Below are 13,051 nucleotides of genomic sequence, written 5' to 3'. Positions count from 1 at the left end.
GGGTTCCTTGGGGGTGGTGCTTTCTGACCCATAAACAGATGGGAGAAAGGAGTGTTTAGGGGCTCTCAGTGAGGGGAAGGGGCTACGGCCAGCAGACAGAGATGGAGCTGGTACCCCGGCAGGAAAATGCGTCCTCATGACCCACCGGCTTGAGTGGCGGGGCGAGCGAGGGCAGGAGGGGGGCGCTGTCCGAGAGGAGTTCGGGGAGGGCCCGAGGGGAGCGGGGGAGGAGAGAGCGGGAGGAGGGAGCGGCGGGCGGAGCGCAGTGCAGCGGCGGCGGCGGGAGCTCGGGCGGGCGCGGGGCGCAGAGGCGGCGGCGGCGGCGGGGACGCAGGGCCGGGCCGGGCCGGACGCGCAGCAGGGGCGGCGGCAGCGGCAGCGGCAGCGGCGGCGGCGGCGGCGGCGGCATCGTCGCCCCGGAGCGGGCGCAGGTGAGGGTCGGCGGTACCGGGCCGGGGGCCTCTTTTTCCCGCTGCCCGCACGGGCTCTGCCACCTTTCCCGCGGCTTCTTCCCTGTAGCCTGGGGAACCCGGCGGCCTCGGCTGCAGCCAGAGCTCGGCCAGGGGGGGCCGGGTGTCCGCGGTGTCTGCGGTGACCTTGAGCGGGCACTCGGTGGCGGGCGCGGCGCGGGGAGGGGGCGCGCAAACTTTCCGGAGCTAGGGGCGTTCAGAGCGCGGGGACCCCCCATCAGCCTGTCCCCCAGATATAGCCCGCCTCCTGCACCTGGCTTCCCCCCCTCAGTATCCGGTAGGGCTGTGCTCTCGTAGTCTGGTGCCCCCACGCCGGGGATGCTCTTTGAGCTGTGGACAGGGACAGGGGCTGGCGGCTTCTCTCCCTAAAAGTGGCTTCCCGGTGTGCGAGAGAGCTTTTTGTCCTAAGCTCTGTGCATCTCGGGCCTCACCTTTTCTGGGAGCCCTCCATCTGCCCACAGTCCTTCCCCAAGCTCGCATGGGTCCCTCACCTGGTGACAGGAGACCTCCTAAGCTCGGAAGGCCAGCCGTTTGTCACTAGAACCGCAGTGTGGGTTTCAGCCCCACTGCACAAGCTGTGAAAGTGGCCTTGGGCCGGTTTGCCTCAGGCCCTCATGGTGGACCATAGTGTTTCTGGACATCTGGGTTCACCCCGGGCCTGGTCCCCCGAGAGCCTGGTCACTCCAGAGGAAAGGATATTTTGGCCATAGGGGGTGCCCTTGCTCTAGAAACAGAGCCTCTTAGATCATTACCCTTGGAAAAGGGACATGAGGCCCAGAGAGGGTGAGCTGGCTTCAAGGTCACACAGCCAGGAGAAGATGGAGAACTGGGCTTTCTTATCAGGATTTATTTGGTTCCTATGAGAGAAGGTTCTGGATCTAGGATGTCCGGGTTCTTATTAGCCCAGGGACTCTGACAAATATCTCTCTCTCTCTCTCTCTCTCTCTCTCTCTCTCTCTCTCTCTCTCTCTCTCTCTCTCTCTCTTTCTCTCTCTCTCTCTGTTTCCTTATATGTAAAATAGTAATAGCTACCTCATTAGGGCTATTCTGACAGCTAACTGAGCCAATATTCTTTGCTTTTGCCACAATGCTTAGTATGTGGTCTGTGACCAATCAACCAACCAACCAACCCTGGTATGACTCCTTTCTGTGCCCAGAACTGGGAATGAAAAAGCCTGGTTTCTTCCTTCCACTTCTGGGTTCTAGACTGAGGTGGGCTCTCCCTAGTGTCATTATGAACGGGTAGGGACAGTGCCTACTGGACCTGTGTCTCTATGTATCCTGTTCTGTAGAAATGAAGACCCAGCACCCTCACAAGCCTGCTACTCCCAATAGCCATCTTAAAAGGACTGTGGTTTCCTGCAGCTTCCGAGGAGGAAGTCAATATTGATTCCCAACCGGGACAGGGTTGGGTGCTGCTGTAGCCAGGGACTGAAGCGAACATACCCCTGCTCCCCCATACTGGGCATAGGCTTACTCTTCCACCTGACCTACTCTTTCTTACCTCAATGAGAGACTATCCCTTCTCCCTCTCCAGTAGTGCTGGCAGCAAGGGCTGGGCATGGGATAGGGACTGGGGCTCACTAACTTACCTACTCTCACAATACACAACCTTGATCCCTGCCTAAGAAATACTGGAAGTCACTCACAGCTTCCAGCAAGGCAACTCATGCCAGATGCCATGCATGTCTCAGACCTGGAGACATATTCATCCATTTGATTTTATTAACTACATGCTAAGTACTCCTTAGTGTGCCAGGAGCACATTGGTAAACAAAAATAGACCTGGCCTCAGCCAGCTAGTCTGGCTATATAGCGTCTCATCTAAACTGAGACTCTTGAGAATAAGCCATAACAGTACCCAGGCAAGGCATAAACCAGAAAGACCCAGGCACACTAAGACGTAGGCTGTCCAGCCTGTGGCACTCACATGGCAGTGTCCAGAGAGAGCTGTTAAGTGCTAATGGCTTTGGGTCAGCATCTGATTTATCCCTCACAAACCCACAAGATTGGTAATACCATATATGTCATATATATATGCAGCTAGTTCAGAGTGGAATTGGAACCTTTCTACTCTTTTAATTGTTCTGCTGTGCTATGCCTCAGAGATGAGGCATACCAGAGCCTGGAGTGCTCACATCTCTCTTATAGACACTTGCAGGTGGTTGCCAGCCAACAGCACAAAGGCTGTGGTGGATACGAAATAAAAGCAGACCGACCTGGGGTTGGGGGATGGTGAGGAGTGGTACCCTGCTTCTGCATAGAGAAGTCAGAGGCAGCTTCCTGGAGGAGGGGACCTTTGACTTTGATGGGTGAGTTAGGAGCCTGACAGACTGTGGAAGCTGGTGGGATCTGTAGAGGAAACATTTCAGTCCCAGATGCTAAGCAGAAACTGTGGGATATGTAGACTGTTTGAAGATAGCACTCCCAAAGTAAGTCCAGGACAAGATTCAGATCTGGAAGAGCAGAAGCTATCAGAGGTTCAGTCTCATCAGGGTATAAAATGGCTTGTGACATATTCTGGATTTCAGAAGGACTGGCAAAGGCCAGATAATGCTGTTTTGGGGAAACAGAGATGGGAGTGGAGACTATGCTGTATTGAGCAGAGAGAAAAAAATCGGTTCAATGGGGGTATCCATCCAACAGAGTTTTTCTTTCACCAGGTCTATCCTGTGGCCTGCTTGCAAGGTCACACAGTCAGTGGGTGATATGGGATCACTGCAGATGAAAGGGGCCTGTATCTGTAGCAGCGCAGAGGCTTCCCCCGAAGCAGACTGACCGCCAAGAAGTGAAATGCTAAACTAGCAGAGGCCCGGGGCTTTTAGCAAAGTACTTTGAAAATAAGAAACATGAGCACTATAAATTAAGTATTGCCCATTTGTTAAACCCCACACAAGCCACTTTAACTCCTCTGCTCTCTGTTAACCTCAGTTGCCATATGAATCTGAGACTAATAAAATGCACTTTAGTGATAACTGGTTTCCTGGAATCTTCAGGAATTCTGTTTTGCCTCTGTCTCCTGCTCTCCAGCTATGTGAATATGGCCAATCATGAACCAAGCCAAGCACTGGGGTTCCCTGGGACCTTAGGATTAGAAAATCTGAATAAAACTATCTGGGAGGTGGAAGAGAATCTGATATAAAGGAAGGGGAGCTGAGGTAGATGTGTTTGTGTGTGCGTGTGTGTACACGTGTGTGTGTCTGTGTGTGTGTGTGTGTGTGTGTGTGTGTGTCTGCGTGAGTGTATGTGTTAACCTGCTGAGCCATCTCAGCCAGTCCTACAGATCTTATCAATTGTAGGGGCCCACTGTTTTGTTTAAATTGGATCCACATATAATGTAGCTGGTCCTGTAAAGGGGTAGGGGAGAAATGGAAGGTAGAAAGAAGGGGAAAAACAGATAGGAGAAAGAAGAAAAGGAAAGTATTTAAAACAGCATTGGAAACAAGGAGGCAGCTCAGTGGTCGAACATGTGCTTAGCATGTATGAGGCCTTGGGTACACACACACATACACACACACAGGCACATGTACATACACACATGCACACATGCACATACACACATGCACATACACACACGTACACATGCACACACATGCACGCATGCACATATACACATGCATGCACACATGCACACACACACATGCACGCATGCACACACAAACATGTGCACACATACCAAATTTAAAAATAAAGCTCCTGCCAGGTCCACAGCTGTGTGAGACATTTCCCCAGGTTTATCTGTTGTCTTCCCAGTGATACTATGGAGCAGGCAACATTATCGCTGGTTGAACTCTATTCAGGTGTGGTAAGCCGAAAGGTAAGGACGAGGGCTGCTAGTAAAAGTGGAGTGTGTAGCTCAGGAACCCAAGGGGTGGGAGCCCTGGCCAGGCAGGACACCCAGAGAAGTGTCATTGGCCAGGAAGTGGAGCACATCCTTGGGGAAGAGGCTTTGCTGTGGTCCGCCTGGGAAGGCAGGTGGGCTTAAGAATTGTCCAGTTAGGGCCATTTCTGTAGGTTTGGGAGTAAAGGGGCTGTTCCTAAGTTCTCTTGCTCCTGGCCCCAGGCTATAGGGCAAGGGAATCCTGGCCCAGAGAGCAGAGTTGCTTGAAGGAGGTGGCTGGGCATGCAGGCTAAACTATCTGTCTCTAGGAATTGAGCACCCCTCACGGGCTGTCTTTCCAGGATTGACAAGGCCCAAAGAGGTTTAAAAAGAAATCATAAAATAGAGAAATCAAAAAATAGCTATTATAATCGACAGTAACAGATAAGGAAAGTGAGACTCAGAAGATTCGAGTGAAAGGCAAGATCCCTCCAAAGAATGTGCTAGGTGAAAAGCTTGCTGGGTTCCTGGGTTCTAGGAAGAGGTGTTGAGCCCTCATAAGTATCATCTCTCCCCACCCCCTACTCTTACAACAGTTGGAGGAATGGCAGAAGACAGAAATAGAGCCTCCCAACTACCCTCCCCCGACACACCCCCAGATCTACAGGTTAACATGCCTGGATTCAGTCAGCTTTTGATGAGAAATATTCAAGGAAAAAAATTTACATCTGTACTGAACTTGTACTGGTTTTTCTCCTTGTCGCTATTCTCTAGACAATACAGTGACAATATATTTACATATTATTTGCATATTAGGAGATATTACAGGTGGAGAAGTCTGAAAGGAACAAGAGGATGTGTGGGGTGGGGGTGGGGAATCTATGCTAATATTACACAGTGTTACCTAATGGCCTTGGGCACCTGCAGATTTCCACATGGTGAACTGTCCTGAGTACCAAGGGATGGCTGTGTGATTTGCTTTCCTGATGGCACAGAAGTGGAGTTAGAGGGCAGGACTGGGACAGGCTGAGGATACTCCAGGATTAGCTTTCTGACAGACTCCTTTTCTCCTTCCTGAGAGGAGGAAGGACACCAGTCTCCTTCACAAGGACCAATAAGGGAAGACTCTACCTCCATAGAGCGGACTAGGAAAGGGCCTGGGAAGGTCAGAGGGAACTGCAGAGTGGAGTCTCTTACAAAAAGGGGTCCCTGGGGAGTGACCAAGGAGCAGGTATGTCCTTGCTCACCTGAGAACCCCTTCTTTAACATAATATTGTGCCTGGCTAGGCATCTTGAGAAGTGTAAGGATAGGATGCTTGTAGCTTCTCTCAGAGTCTCAGAGATCTCTTGGCTCAAGACACAGGAAGCAGAGGAAAAGACATAATGGGGGGTGCATTAAAAAGAAAGCTTTCCTCCTTGCTCCAGACCTAGCCCAGGTGCTGTAACTATTGTAGCCTCACTGAGGTGAGATTCCAGAGACTGATCCACTTATTCAGAGATCAAAAAAGGAACTGAATGGGGCTAGTGAAGTGGTTCCAGGAGTAAAGTGCTTGCTGTACAAGCACAAGAACCTGAGTTCAAATCCCAGCACCCACATAAAAGTTAGTTAGCATGGTAATGCATATTTGTAAACCCAGTGCTGGGGAGCAGAGGCAGGTGTGCCTGTGCACAAGTGCATACACACACACACACACACACACACACCCCACAGACACACAGCTCACTGTCACCCAATCTAGTAAAGAAAGTGAGCTCAGGTTCAGTGAAGAGACCCTTTCTCAAACTCTAAGGTGCAAAGCAATAGAAGAAAACACCAGATGTTAACTGCTGGCTTCCACAGGTGCACACATGGGAAAATACATAGGCACACACACACACACACACACACACACACAGAGAGAGAGAGAGAGAGAGAGAGAGAGAGAGACATAGAGAGATATACACAGCACACACACACACAGAGAGAGACAGACACACACCAACAGACACAGAGAAAGACACATAGAGAGATATACACAGCACACACATACACACACACACACACACATCCATGGGAGAAAAGAAAAAGTGGCACCATCCCTTGTATTAGGTTCAGCTTGATAAAATGACTGTGGAAATGGCTGTCCATGACCAAGACAGAGCAGGTCAGGTTAGTGTGTCTCTGGGCACTGGTAGAAGTCAACATTTACGCACATTTGTTTCTACACTGTACTGTCTTTATGTCATTCTGCCAGGAAATGATTCAGATCAGTGAGCAGTGTGTGCAGAAGATGTCCATGTGCCCATGGGTATTTCTTCTGCATGCAAAGCCAAAATAGATGTTGCCTCACTGTGACTTTGCCTATATCTCCATAGCCAGCATCTTCTGCTCTCACTGGGGTCCATTTACATAATCTTACAGGTCCAAGCTCCTGACCCCAGCCCTTTGTTTAACCTTCAGATACTTGACCTCTGGCATCCTCACTGTTTCTGAGTTTACCAAACTAGAGAGCTTTAGGCAGAGACAGTGGCAGAGGCAGGGGGTTTGGGGATCTTGACTGGAAGAGGACAGTAAACCCCAAATCTTCTCATATGACTAGGAAACCATGCCCAAAGAAGGTGGATCCTGGCTGCAATTCCATATGTATTTTTTCCTCTTTTCAAAATAAAAGTAGTTCTGTCTCCCCCTGGCTATAGAGATGTTATGTAATGATTATGTAAAATTCAAATGGTATCAGAAAGTATAAAGAAGAAAGTAAAACTCAGATGAAATGTGGTGAAACAAAGCTTGGTGCTGCTAACATTCTGTCGAATGTCCTTCCAGACAGTTCTCTGTGACTGATAAGTATGTGGATGAATACTATATATATATATTTTTTAGCCTTTTACATACTAAAAGAGGTTGAGCATCTTGGGTATCAATAAATGTATCTCTACCTTATCTACATCTTGGCTGGGTGGCTCACCCACCATTTGTTTAATGTGTCTCTGCCTGGTGGGTACCTAAGTTATGTATGGAATTTGCTATCAGAAGAAACTGTTGGGAATCTCATGGACTGTTGGGCACAGATCCAGGCATTCTAAGGATACAGTCACAGAAGTGGAGCCAGTGAATCTTCCAGAGGTATTTGGGGCAGAAGAAGAGAAGAAAGCCACAGGATTACTGGGTAGAGAACCTGGCCTAGGGGCTGTTTATGAAGGTCTGTAGGAAGAGGGACACAGAGAGATCATGGCTGGGCATAGACCGTGGAGAGTGGGACGGTCCAGACTTCCAGTACTGTTTCACACGAGACATCATGCAAGCAAAGGTGGACGTGATGACAATTTTACTCTCTAGGCAGCAGATAATCAGGTAAACTTTCTCATAGGTGGCCTCCTTTGAACCTTTCTACTGCTCTGGAAAGAAGGCCTCTTCCATCCTTGTTCTACAGAAGAATCTAAAAGGTCATCTCCTTCTTTTATCAAAATTTCCCACACTATAAAACCATTGCATTCTTGTGTCTCGGTGGCAAACACTGGGTCACATGGCCAGGTATCACCAAGAGAATGAAGCAACAAGACCTAAACAGACCAGGCCCAATGTCTGAGTCAATAGCTACAGGGCAGGTCTCTGAACAGCTAGTGCCCTGCCAACCAAAAGGGTTCAGGGAACAGCTGCTAAGGGGACAGTGCCTAGAAAATGTCCGTTGTGCACTTACTTGACCAGAAGTGGTGTGGGAAGAAGGATTCTTGTAGTCTTCAATGACTAGCACAGGGCCAAGATACATGAGTAAATTCTGGATGCTGGTTGGTTGGTTGGTTGGTTGGTTGGTTTGTTGGTTGGTTAGTCAGGTGATTGGTTGGTTGGTTAACTGATTGGTTGGTTAGCTGGTTGATTAACTTGTTAAAATTAATTGGTACCCGTTACTCCTAATTCTGACGTTTAGAAGTCTCTGGGCACCAGAAGCACTGATGCTCTGCCAACTGGGGAGGGTAGCTCAGGTTTTTCAGAGATTATAAAGACAGTGTTGACCACTTAAATGTTGCAATGCAAGAGTCTCTGAAGATCATGGCACTGGGCTTGACTCTAAAGCACACAAGGGCCTCCTGGGAAGAAGCTATATCTGTGGGTGCCAGAGACATTGGAGGTGGCCTCCAGGTACAGCAGCAAAGCTGTGTTGTGGACAAGGTCAACTAGAGAGGCCATGAGGGCTGGAAGGAGCTCTACTCTCATGAGGGCTTGCGGTATTCGAGGCACTATGGCAGTTCTGCTGCACTCTCAGCTTCCCTGTGTCTGTGCAGGGGCACCTTCCACTCTCAGACTGTAGGTGGGGAGGCCTATGCAGAGAGTGAGATGACTTGCACAAGATCAAGAGCCAGGAAGACGCACGCTCTGATTTAGAATATGGCTCTGTTCTGGAAAGATGTAGGAAGTGATGAGCATGGTAGGCCCACTCAAGACCAGTGGGTGGTGGACTGTGAGTGGGCAAAGGGGAGCCTGGAAACTGTCAGGAAGGCCAAGAAAAGGTTGGGTGGGAGAGGTGCCTAGAGCAGGATCCAACGTCGACTTGAGGAGCTGTGGTCATTGGCACTGAACCTCACTTCAAATCTCTGCTGTACCAACTAGCTATGTGACCCTGGACTCAATATTTCCCTTCTCTGTGCCCTAATTTCATCATCTGTAGAAGGGTTATGCTTAAACATGTGCTCAGGGCCCAGCACATTCTACAGATTTAACAAATGGAATAGTTGTTGGCATCATCCAACGCTGCTGTTTTAAAACTTGGTAATGGGAACTCCATGTCCTGGGGTCCTGGGGTTCTGGTCTCCCTTTCAACTTCAGTTATCACCATCTTAGTTATCTCCCAAGATGACTTTGCAGTCTCTACCTACCATAGAAGAGTTGGTCTGACTGTTGGCTAGCAGTGACATCTACTCAGGAGTCCATGTTCTATCAGCTAGAAAGGAAAGGGCTGCTATGAGTGAGGGGCTCAGAAATGAATGTGTAAGATCTGAGCCACCTTTGGAGAAACTAAATGTAAGGGCAGGGATGAGGGTGGGTGGAAGAATAGCCAGGAGACAGAGCAAGCCGAACTCTGGTCAAGACCAGGCAGTGATGGCTCTGGGTTGGGAAAGCTAGGGGTGTCCAGAGGTGATGACCAGAAAACATGGCAGCAAGACTTGAGAACAGCGGCACCTGCTATGAGAGAGACAGAGAGAGACAGAGAGACAGAGACAGACAGAGGAGAGAGACAGAGACAGAGGAGAGAGACAGAGACAGACAGAGGAGAAAGACAGAGACAGACAGAGACAGAGAGAGACAGAGGAGAGAGACAGAGATACAGAAACAGACAGAGGAGAGAGACAGAGATAGTCAGAAGAGAGACAGACAGACAGATGAGAGAGACAGAGACAGGTAGAGGAGAGAGAGACAAAGACACACACACAGAGAGAAAGAGAGAGAGAGACAGAGAGAGACAGAGAGACAGAGACAGACAGAGGAGAGAGACATTATGCCCCCTCGTAGATGTTTGATACCCACAGTAGGACTTTGAAGACCATGTTCAAAGCCTGAAGGTGAATTTCCCAAAAGGTTTTCAGGAATGGCGGAGGCTGTGCTGGAACACATGCCTATGAAATCCCCTTGAGTTCTATATCTGGGGCCAAGGTTTTATAACCAGAGTCAGAAATTGCGTGGAAGTGTGTGGGCGACTGACCCTGGACAGCTTCCACAGTGGAGAGGAGGAGAGGGTATTTTTATCTGCAAACACAGAGCCATAGTGGGTGAGGCCAGGAGGAGGCTGCTTCCTGCCCTGGGTGTCTCACCCACTGCTGTGTTAATATGCAAACTGTTTTTGACAGAAGTTGCAGGAGCTTTCTGCTCAGAGCGGGTTCCACGATCAGACGTGGAACCAGGGAACGTGTCTGGAAATCTAGTATGCTGGAACCCAATCTGTAGATTGATCCCAAGTGCCTCCCTCTGTGTTTCCACTTGTCTCTGCAAGACAGAGCAGCTGTTAACATGCACCAGAACCTCTGAATCTGCAGCCTGTAAGTCAGCACACAGCTGAGGGCCTTCCTGGTCTTGGATGACTCCCTCACTGTTTTAGGGTCTGCTGAGTCTGTGAAGAATCTGCACACAGATTCCTGTGTGGTGAGGATGTGCTGGCTCCAGGCCAGGCTATGATGACCTCAGCTGAGAACACTGCATGAAGAGTCTCATCCCTTAACTAGCCCACATTCATTTGTGTAGTGGTGGCAGAGTTATGGATGAACACTTCAGGACAGTCAAGTACCAGATTCAGAATTAAGAGCACATTAAATCAGTAGACCACCAGCAAGCCACACTATCTAAACATCTAAGAAATGGGACAGAGAAGTCCCGAGGCCCTACCAGACACGGTGCGAATACTGAAGGCCCTAGATGCCTCTGAAGGCCACAGATGCCTTCGGTCTCATGAATGTCAACCTTGTTCCTGTCCTCAGAGGCTGTTGGTAGAAGCCACCTTCTTAAAGTCTTGGTAGTGCTCACAAGCCTTTGGCTGTGCAGAGTTCTCCAGAAGAATCTAAAAGAAGACAACTTTCCACATTGGACTGGCAGGTGTTTGGGATTTTGCTTTTTGCCTTTGTTTTTTTTTTGTTTTTTTTGTTTTTTTTGTGTGTGTGTTTGTTTGTTTTGTTTTTTTGGTGTGTGTGTGTGTGTGTGTGTGTGTGTGTGTACTTTGGCTTGGCTTGTGTGAGTATATGTGTGCATGACTGCATGTTTTATTTTCTCTGTGTGTGTGTGTGTGTGTGTGTGTGTGTGTGAGAGAGAGAGAGAGAGAGAGAGAGAGAGAGAGAGAATATGACAAGAATTGGACCCTGACTATATACTCTGCTGAGCAATTTTCACATTAAGGATCACTAAATGTGAATTAAACAACAGTGGCTTGCCCAGCTAATAGAATATTACCCAGTAATGAAAAGGAGCAGACTCCTGACATCTGCAGCAGCCTAGGTGAATCTCAGAGCAGAAACATCCTGAACTGTTACCTACTGCAACATTTTGCTTTTGTTAGCGCTAGCCAGATGACCTAAGAATAGATTCTGTGATTGTCAGGGCTGGGGACTGGTCACTGGGGACTGGGAAGAGGAACATTTAGCTCTAAGGCTTGGCAGGGGAGAATCTCACAAGGACAGTGTGGTACCTTGGTGGTGTGGTTATGCACAGGTAACATGGTAACATTCCATTAGGCTACACATACATGTGATCCAACAGACACAGCAAGAGCCTGGGCAACAGTGACGTCACCTTGTGACCATGCCCATTTTTTACTTTGGTGCTTTACTCTCAGTAAGATAACAACTTTGGGAGAGGCTGGGGAGAATGCCTGGTCTTCTCTGCTCATTTCCTTGCAACCCTTATGAATCTGTAATTATTGCCAAACAAAGGTTAAAAATACACACACACACACACACACACACACACACACACACACACACACAGTGTCTGTGGCAGAGAACTGGGAGTCTCCTACAGATGGCCTTTGGCTAGCACTGAGGATAACCTGAGTACGTTCATTCACCTAATGAGCACTTGCTGAGTACCTACTATGTGCCAGCTGCTGTGCCTATCTCTGAGGGTACAGCTGTAAGCAGATATAGCACACCCCTGGTCTTGTAGTATCAGCATTTTAGAATGCTATATCCTAATGCATCCTAATGACTGTCTCACAGAGGGAGCTAGTTTTCTAGTCAGTGCCCCAACTGAGAAATTCTTCAGAACAGGAAAGGGTAGGGAGTAGTCAGGTTCACCACTAACAGGGTTTCACCTGAAGATCTCATTGCCATGGGAAAGGATAAAAAGCCAAACCTGGCATCCAGTACATGATTTGCTTAAAAATACACACAGGTTCAGACTGAACCAAAGGAAAGACCAAGATTTGACATGTACCTAGACAACCATCAGATTGGTTCTCTTCATTACAACAGAAGTCCCCCCAAGGTGAGGAGTGTTGTCCATTCTGTCCCTGTGTCCCCACACATTGGAGCAAGATAGGTACGTGGGAGATGTCAGCTACCTGCTGGAGGAGGCTGCTCCAACCCAGTTTACAGATTGGCATGTGATCCTTCACAGGAACATCATGCTTTGCCACTACAAAGGGCTGTGAAATATGGGTCAAGTGTCCATATCCTTGAGGATACCAGGCACTGTGTCTGTCAACTTTGTCACCAGGAGCATATTTTCCATCCCAGATCTGGAAACTTTGTGTCACCATTCAGAGTACAAAGTTATTAAAGAGACCTGGAGTTCAGTCTCCTGCCCAGCCCTTCCTGGAAGTCTGCAGTCACTCACAGATACATGCCTGGAAGCCAGGGTCTCTTTGGGGTCACAGAGTCACAAGTGGGAACCAGTTAGAGATAGCCACTCAGCCACCCCGGGAGAAATTCCCAGGTATACAAGGGAGCCTTTGGAGGCTGGTAGGTGACTTCACTTTTCTGCGCCTCTGCTGGGCCCATTCTCTTCCACCATGTGTCTTGACCTCAGGTGAGGATGGCTTCCGCCATTTCTGTGGTGTCTAACGTTCAAGATCATCACCCCTTAGAGCAGATTCTCAGAACCATTGCAGAGTTAACGTGAGCAGATGGGGGTGGGGTTTGCTTGTTGGATTTTTTTTTTTTCTTGGTGGCGGTATTTATTTTTATTTGTTTGGTTGTGTTGTTTGATTTTGCTTTTTTTTTTTTTTTTTTTTTTTTTTTTTTTTTTTTTTTTTTTTTTTTTTGGTGAAGGCAAGTGTTGACCTCTGAGTCCTAAGAACACCTG

At 48.7% G+C, this 13,051-nt stretch overlaps 1 protein-coding gene across 9 annotated transcripts in view; it reads left to right on the top strand.

Moving 5' to 3' along the window:
* Positions 1-378: 378 nt before the first annotated feature.
* Atp2b2 (ATPase plasma membrane Ca2+ transporting 2) overlaps positions 379-13,051 on the top strand; it is a 305,270-nt gene continuing 292,597 nt past the window's right edge. For 8 of the 9 annotated variants that reach the window (XM_034511427.2, XM_076940283.1, XM_076940278.1 and 5 more), the window contains exon 1: positions 379-431. The gene's annotated coding sequence lies outside the window, so the exon portion shown is untranslated. The remainder of the gene's footprint in view (positions 432-13,051) is intronic. The other variant, XM_076940275.1, reaches the window with a different exon arrangement.

The sequence above is a fragment of the Arvicanthis niloticus genome, chromosome 9, assembly GCF_011762505.2.
Source record: "Arvicanthis niloticus isolate mArvNil1 chromosome 9, mArvNil1.pat.X, whole genome shotgun sequence".
Taxonomy (NCBI): domain Eukaryota; kingdom Metazoa; phylum Chordata; class Mammalia; order Rodentia; family Muridae; genus Arvicanthis; species Arvicanthis niloticus.
Note: the sequence above shows the minus strand (reverse complement) of the source record. Positions and strands in the feature narration are given on the sequence as shown.